We start from the raw sequence: 9,029 nt of genomic DNA, 5'->3' as shown, positions 1-9,029 counted from the left end.
TGCTTTGCTTATTTAGTAACTCACTAAACACTGTTGGCCTTTTATTTATTATTTATTATTATTCAAGAGTCCACATTATTAAGTGAACTGATTTTGGCTTTGATAGTGGAGACCCTTTATTTGGAGCTGCAGGACATCCAGTGCTTTGTTGGGTTAAGACACAAACTCAAATTACATGCAATTATTTTCAGGTGAAGGTAAATGTTTTTGACATTTGAGTCATCTAAAGAAGATTTGCACGTGTTATGTGGGGTTTTCAGATTGTAGAGTTGGGATTTTTCTTTCCTAAACTGGACATTTAGCACATTTGAATGTTTTTTGTTTTGAGAGAAAAACAATTCAGCTAGGTGGAAGATGGAAGCTTGCATATTTAGTGGAAAAAGAAGCATGTTGTAAAGTGTATCCTCCCTAGCCTTGGAGAGCTTTAAGAAATCAGACCCATGGTTTGTACTTGTCAAGTTGTCATCTGTTTTATCTGGCATTTTATAAACTTTCCCAAAGCCTATCCAAAACTAAACATTTTGCCTGGTTGGCCTTTAACAAAGGGTAAGTATATTCCCTGCTGAAATAATTTCCATTGACATCACCTAATTGGTTTAGATAATGACATTTGGGAGGGCTTAGAAGATAAGCAAATTGAAGTATCCATTCCTAAATAAAGCCCATTTTAGGATACCTGAGCTCTAGTTAATCCCTGTGTCATCTTTCTTCCTTGATTCCCACCCACAGCGTCCTATCCATCATCCCCACCGTGCAACTCATTGTCATAAATGTCAACCTTTCCTGTGCTCACTCCAGGACAGGAGATGCCTGCTCCATCTCAGAACCTTCCATTAATATTCAAGGACTACGTTCAAAATCAAATTGTAGCTTCTCCTATTAACTCCCAAATAACTGTAGGAAACTCAATGATGGAATAGTGTTCATAAAAGTGTTATATTATCATACTATGGGGTATGCTTAAAATTCAGTAGATTGTATGTTCCTATTACGGGTATAAAGCTTGACAATTCCGCTGATATACAAATCCATAAATAGAATAGAACTGTTAATTCTCTTACCTACATATAATTTCAGAATTAACCTGTAGGGTTAGCAGATTGGCCTTCCGGAGCTTGTATGGAGATAGACCTAGCACACACAAGCAGATCTGCTAGTAATTTGGCTTGATTGACTGATCCAATACATTTCCAAAAGGCCCTAAACATAGCACACGTACAATATTGTGTCCTTTTGATCGTTTTTTTAGGTAGAAAGTGATCCAAATTCTGATTAGATATATTAAATCAGTTAAACACCTGCCATGATTTGTGTATGTTTAATTGATATTTACCAACACATCCAATCAATCCTTGTCCAACTGGAAACACAAAATTTGGTTGCTCTATCAAAATGTTTCTTTTGCTTACATAGATGACAAAAGTCACTTCACTTTCCAGTCCTGTGTTCCTGTGGGTTTCCATGTAATGATGACGTAAGCAGGGTCCTTTCTGGTTCTAGAAAAAAGTTTGAAACAGTGATGTCCGAGGCTATTGTAAACACATTTGCAGAGTTTTTGTTTTTTTGCACCTGGAAATGACACCAGCAAGCAGCATAGACAAAGATAAGTATAACTCCAAGAAAAGTTTCTCCAACAGGTAATTAAACAACCTACAAAGCTTTAACACTGACACATTGATTATAGTACATTGTATTGGAGATAGAAAGCAGGAAGAAGATGCATTTGCAGTCGCATTTGCGCTCACTGACCTCTGTAGAAACAGGCAATGTGGGTCTATACTTCCTCAAAGTTTATGACTAAAAACACATTCAAATTACTTCTTATTTGCTAGCTGATTTTGTTCCCCCACCGCTAGCAAGGACTTAGCAGCCTGCTAACGATCTAATCTGTAATAAAAACACATGGTGGGTGCTCAAGAAAAAGGAGTAAGTAGAGTGCTGAGACAGAACTTGATTATGTTTACCACCTATCAAATAAATTGCTCCACAGTGCCTGGAGCTAAAGAGGTCAATGAGGGGTTGATTTGAAGTTTATTCATGATTTATTAAGAATATGTACATTTTTGAATATATATAGCCTAATCAGAAGTCTACTACCCATAGGCATGCTCCACTTGCTCATTGCTACATTTTAAATACTCGTTGGCATGCACTGGTAACTTGCATTATCTGAAACATAAAAATAAAATAAAGCGGGAGCAGGTGGGTGTTCTCTGTAATGTACATAGAGCACTGCATTGCAGAGATCAGTATATGATCCCGGCATACCAGGCTGACAGGAATGAATAAAACGAGACATAAGATTATGATGCTTGAAGATCCTGAATTTGGAAGAGGGCTGGATGAAGATGTTGGCACCAGTGTAGAAGTGGGGAGAGGTGAGTTTAAGTAAAAAATTCAAGGTAAGTTTATTTTTATTAATTATTTTATCTTTTAGGACCTATCTGCTCGTATTTTTATATTTTTAGGTTTAGTTCCACATTAAAGATGAAATACAAGCAAAAGCGACCTAACTCCAACCTTTGGATGTACGTAGCACTACTTAGTTACCACATGCTGCAGCTGCGTTCCCTTTAATGCGATTCTGGGTAATAATGCACCATATTTATGTCTCCCGCAAGTGCTCGAGGTCAAATTAATTAAACAGGAAGAAACCTAGAGTGACAATTAACAGCAACACCTGCAAATCAAAGTCTCATTACAGCCCATACTTCCATCTTTTCATTAGTGTCTGGCAGCAGAATAACCGGTAACCAGGAGATAAATGCATCAATCAGTATGACTAACAAGATGGGTAGTAAATTATTACATGGTAATAGAATTATGCACTGACATACACATGCAATAAAGATCTTTCTTGTTATTTCAGAATCCACCCCATATTGTCAATCAGAGCTGTGCTGCTTACGGGGCAATTACTTCGGTATTAATTCTAACCGCTCAGTGATCCTTATACCAGGGCCAGAATATGTGAAGGCCTATCAATTTTCATTGCTGGCAGGGAAGTAAAATCAAGTGTAAACTAAGATTAGCAGTTTATTTAATAATTTATTCTTATTTATATCTAAATATACAGTGAAAGGCCAGGGGGTGAACACAACTAATCATTTTATGGTATGAATAGATTATCATGGGATAAAGAATGCATATTGGGCATGGTGCCTCATTTGTTGGTGGGATCAGGTCAACTAGATGATTTCAGGTCTACTATAATGGACATTGAATATTGGAATACACCACAGTCAATCCTGGGAGAAATGGTCTGCAGTTCTGTCCGGTACGCCCCCCCAAGCTGGGTCCTTCTTCTTTTGACCCCGCTGGTGGGTCCAACTGTCCGACAGGGGGTTGGGGGTCCCTTCTCTGAGCAATACTTATTACATATGTCTATAGTAGCAACATAATATTTAGGACATAATATCAGCAATAAATAAACTAAACCATTTCATGGTATTTCCTGCATAAAATGTAGAAAATGAGTGATTTTCATTTCCAAAAACATTCGAAAGGACAAGGGTTGTCCATCCTGCTTCCTGCTGTAGAAAACATTGTGCCGTTTATTATGCAGAGCTGTTAATAATTGTTTAAGGGTCCCAAAGGTTCAACTACCATTAAACAATATTTTCCAATAATGATGAAATGTGGTCCAAAACCTCTGGCCTTAAAGTGTATGTAAATCCATGAATAAAAATGAAAATTGAGCTTAATAAGTTATGGGATTATATAAATTAAATTCATTTTCCCTTGCCGGCTTGAAAAATTTTTTAGCGAGTACAGAAAGTGTTTGTGGATCTTGCCAGAAATCCCACATTCTTATTTAATTTGAACTCAGAAGACAGCAAAGCAAGACTGGGAATTGTAAGTATTTTTCTATGGGCTGAAATGAAACACACAGAGTGGGCCCATCAAGATAAGAGGAACCCCAATAATTCCCATGTAATGGAAACAAGCAAGGATACAAACGTCTAAAGTCCGGCTGTGTGCCAGCCATTCCCCCTCCTTCAAACAAGGAAGATATGAGGGTAAACATAAATGAAAAAGAAATTCCATGGAATTCAATGGAAAAGAAACTAGGAATAAATAAAATAAAGCAGCCTAAAAATAAACGAAAATGAAAACAACTGCCCCATCTAAGGGCTTGAAAGCTGCAATATATACTTTTTTGTTCGTTTGTGCAAGGTCTTTGTCTCTTGTAAAGAAAGCTTTTCTGTATATATACTATACATATATTCTGTATACAATATATACATATATACTACAGCTTGAAAAGACACTTATCACCCTATATAAAATAATGGGGTGAGAAAATATGGTTATTGTTTGCTATGCAAATTATTTGGAGCATGCACTATTGTCTTGCAAATAACCACTTGATCTTGATCTGTTTTTTTGGTGGTTCCCCTCTGCCTAGGAGATTGTGGTGTTCCAGTAATTCCTCTTATATCTTCAATGGTATTAAATAAATAAAAAATTTGGAATGGATGATGGAAACCCTTTAGGATGAGCACAGATGGTGTGCAGATTTGGGAACTCAATGCAAGGACTGTAAAGGCTCATCATAATAGGTACAGCAGATGTATATACCTGGGAACTCAGCAAGGATATTGGTGACGCCTCATAATAGGCACAGGAGGTGTATAGACCCAGAAACTCAGTACGGGGATAATGGAAACCCCTCATGAAGGGCGCAGTAGATGTACAGATCCAGGGACTTAGCACAAAAATATTGGTGACCCCTCATAATGGGCACAGGAGGTGTGCAGACATGTAGAAACTCTGTACAGTGATAGTGGGGGTCCCCAATAATGGGCACACCCAGTAATAGTAGAGTCCCCCCTTATAAAAGCCACAGCAGGTGTACAGACCTGGAATAAACTAACCTGGGCTTTTAGGGTTGAAGGACAGATTCACACATGTACATTGCAGTATTGTTTAATACTGCATTGCAAGTCAGCATTTTGGGTTGTATTGCATTGTTTTAAATGGCAACTCAACATACAGATACAATAAAAAAAACATTCCCTGGGCAAAATTTAAAATTAAATACCAAAGTGAAATCTTTTTGGGGTAAAGTGAACCAACATGTAAAACTTTTGTGCACTGGGAGCACTTTAGGCTCAAAATAATTTGTTCTTCTTAACGTAAAACACACAAAAACATGCGTGTTTACCTACCACAGGTGTACATGGACCTTAAAAGATCTCAGAACTATGAGGAAAAAGTTTGTTCTTTGTTCAAACACTTCCTCCTGAAATTCTGACCATATTTTTTCTTTGTTGCTTTTTGGTATTCCTGAAATGCATTTCATCATTCTTTGCTTTCCCACTCTTCTACCTGTAACATGACACTGTGCCTGCTTAGGTCCTTTGTGTTTTGTTGAGTGGATTTAAAGAGCTGTCCCCTTTAAGAGCTCAGCGCCTCTCCCCTACAGATTATTGCAGCTGCTCCTGTGAAAGTTTCTGCATTCGCCCTCCTTCTGTCATTCTTACTTTTCCGCATTGTGGAGACAGCAAGCTGGATTTCGCCTTCCCTTCTGCAGCCAGGTGTCCTCCACCGAGGCCAGGTAGGTGCCATAACCCTCTTGATCTGTGTCACCTGCACAACAGGATGTAAAACTTTCACAGTCATCCACCTGCTTCCTGGTCAATGCATTTCCATAACTAGATCCGTCTATGTCTGGGCAAGCCAAGCCTTGCTTATGCAATGGCCAGGTTATTTACTTTTTGGTGGAACACCTTTCGCCCCTTATTGTATACTACACTCCTTTAAAAAATTGTTCATTACCGATATATAAAAAGAAATTCAGGGGCAATACTGCATTTACTTTACCTGAATATAAAGAAATGTTTTTGGATCTCCAGTCTTTTTGCTTTGGAAAAAGGGGCTAAAAATATTCTGTGGGTCGTACGTTATTGCGATACCTAATCAATGGGCTTTGGGATTTTGTGTCATGGAAGCTGCACTTGGAGATTGAATCCCTGGTTCTTAAAGAGGGCTGAGATGTTTGTATTCTGTATTAATTCCTCTGAATACGAAGACCATTTCTCTTATGGGCCATCAGTAGTCAAATTTGGCTGATGGATCTCAGGGTGACATAAAGAGAAATCAGTTGGACTGATTTGGAATTCTTATCTGACAGCTATGGTTCCACCCAAAGATAAATCAGCACAGGAGGTGTTTCCTTCCCTTTAGCATTATTATACACAAATGATCCAGACATGAATGTTTATGAACGGTCAATACGACTTTGCACACTCTGCCCATTGCATATATGTATGGCCCGTGCACATATGTCAGCTCTACAGACACCTACATAAAACTAAACCCCTATCATATATGATACCCTACATGCCAAAAGATTTGTATTTTAAATTTAATAATATAGCTCAATCTGCTTGTGCTGTGCCAATGGACAATGAAGAGCAACAAAAGACTTCAAAGTCTTTCCTTTTGTCAGCGTCTTCCATGCAAGACACCTGATTTGGCTGACCTTCCATCTCAATGGGAAGCTGCTGTGTAGGTGTTTTAAAAGAATCTGATGTCAAGTTAAATTTAGGTACTTGCACTAGCTGCATAAAAAAGTACATTAGAAATACATAACTTCATTATTGATTTTATATCTGCTTGGAGTTTAGCAATAGGGCTATTTGTACATTAAAATGAAATGCAGCCTCCATGTTTCGGAATGATATTTGCAATGCATCATATTTTTGTTTTTGGGTTTCAGAGAAAAATTTAGTATAGGGGGAATTGTTTTATTTTCCACTTTACCCTAAATCTCATAACGTGATGGTGGCAGAGGAGCTGAATGGTAACTGATCATAAAAATGCAGATTATACAGTAAATCCCTTCCTCTGCTCTTATCAGAGGAGGTTTAGTGCTGTTATTAAATGAATGAGTTTGGATTAGCCCATGTGTTTAACTCTTTATGGGTTTGTAAATTGAAATTTTTCCTTTTGCTCTTCCGGTTTTACCATAAGGTCTTCCAACGTTTGATAAGTGTTAAGCTTTGTACACACAGCAAATTTATGTCACCGGAAGTTATCATTTGTGGTAGAACTTGGTGACAGTAGACTGAGTGAGCGCTGTTCAGTTCTATATCATGCTTCCTCCCCCATTGGAAATAACAGTGATTCCCAGCATGGGAGAACGTTAAATGATGTCAGGGGACCGCTGTGCACGTGCCAAATTTGTTGCCCAAGATAATCACGATCATTTGTCACTGGCCACAATTATCTAGCATGTGTATGTAGGATTTTTAGGTACATGAAAGCTGTAATCCAGCTCATTGCTGCAGGTTGGGAAACATCCACTAGTGTATATTGAAACTGATAAATACATTCCTGCAATGCATTTCAGATATTCAAGACTTTTTTTTCAGCAGCATATTTTTCGATTATTCTTTGTAGGCTGGAACTACCATTAAAATAAAAAAAAAACACACTTTACTCTGCAGAGCCCTCAATCCCTCCACAGTTGGCTTCCATTCTGTTCTGCGCCATCCTGGATTCTTTCTTTGTCAGGACGCGGTGGTACCAGCAGGTGCTGCCATCATCTTCCTTCATTTTCCTGCTTCTGGCTACATCACCTGATGTTGCACTGTCCAGACGCAGGAACAGGTAACGTTTCCTCCTGTAAATGTAAAACTGCGCATGCGTGAGATCAGCACTTTTTTCTTCATTGCCGGAAAATCCCTTTCTGCACATGGCTGAGATCCGGCATGCGCAGAAGGAGCAGTCAGATACCTACGTCGCATATCCCAGGAGGCTCTGGGCTACCCATACAGTCTTTATCACTGTGGTGGTAAATACAAAGGACAAGGAATGTACCCTTCTTTTTTTTTTGGAAAAAAAAACACATTTTGTGCTTTATATGAAAGTGTTATCTACCCTTTAATATAAAGTAAAACATAGACTGCTAAACAAGCTAAAAAGTACGCTTGAAATTTAAATGTGCTGTTGGACAATCTAAAAAAAAAATTGCAGCAATGTATGATTCTTATTTTGTACATTGAGAATCGTTGTGCTGGGCTTCACAACATCCCTGTATCATTGGGGCCCCTGGCTTTTCATGTTGCACCTGCATGAAAGAGGTAGGCTTGTAGCTCTAGATCAATGATCGATTGGTATTTTGACCAGGTGTTAAAATACCATGACATTCTGGGACGAGTAGTTCAGCAGACCTGGCCAGCCGGTTGAACAAGAATTACCATAGAGGGATTGAGACAGATTGATTTTAAGCATTCATAAGTGTTTGTATCAGGTGACAGTTTTAGAAATGATTGCTGTACAGTCCGGATACTCAGACTACCTGTCCTATTCTATCGGGAGGGAAAAAGACAAATAGCAGATGCCCCAATGTCAGAACTACCATAGCAGTTAGTCATTTGGTTATCCATCATGGCAGATCAATAAATGACTTCATGGGGCAACCGTGCTGACACTGGATTTTCACCAAATCTACAATTATGATGATATTTGTTTAACTTTAACAGTTTAAAAAACAGAAGATGGGGTTTATGTAATGCAAAATAGTTTTGTTTTCATTTAGATACAATTTAGAAGTGAGAGAACCCCTGGGAAAATGTGACTCTCACTATTGGTCATGGTTACCATTGTCTCCAGTTTAGAAAGTGATGGAAATCCAAACTGTTTAAGTTGTCAAACTAATTGGAGGTGATGGGACAGAAGAAAACCCCTTCTGGTCTCTGAGATTGGAGAGGTATTCTCCTATTTTTGGCAAGAAGTAAAGGGTGATCTTTATGATGAAACATGGATAGCCACCAAAGAGCACCAAAGAAACAACTTACAGATAGCCAAAAAGATCATTGGTATCACCTAAACTGACCCGGGAGTAACAAACTTGCTTAACGAACCCCCAATGAGCTCTGGAAGACTGGAAGAACCTTGGTTTAGAATCTCTGAATTAGACATTAGATTCAATAAAAACCTCTATTGTAACATAAATTATTGAAAAAATGGGGCATTCTCAAGTGAAATATTGATAGAGTAATTGGGAATGTCCTTTCGTT

At 38.3% G+C, this 9,029-nt stretch overlaps 1 long non-coding RNA gene across 1 annotated transcript; it reads right to left on the bottom strand.

Annotated features, from left to right (window-relative positions):
• Positions 1-1,302: 1,302 nt before the first annotated feature.
• LOC140345032 (uncharacterized) lies at positions 1,303-5,653 on the bottom strand. Its single transcript, XR_011923734.1, has 2 exons — positions 5,487-5,653; positions 1,303-1,569 (listed from the first exon to the last, which is right to left on the bottom strand). It is a non-coding gene; the product is annotated as an uncharacterized lncRNA (long non-coding RNA).
• Between the last annotated feature and the right edge of the window lie 3,376 nt (positions 5,654-9,029).

The sequence above is a fragment of the Pyxicephalus adspersus genome, unplaced genomic scaffold, assembly GCF_032062135.1.
Source record: "Pyxicephalus adspersus unplaced genomic scaffold, UCB_Pads_2.0 Sca372, whole genome shotgun sequence".
Taxonomy (NCBI): Eukaryota; Metazoa; Chordata; class Amphibia; order Anura; family Pyxicephalidae; genus Pyxicephalus; species Pyxicephalus adspersus.
The sequence above is the reverse complement of the archived record's forward strand: the minus strand, read 5'-3'. Positions and strand labels throughout refer to the sequence as shown.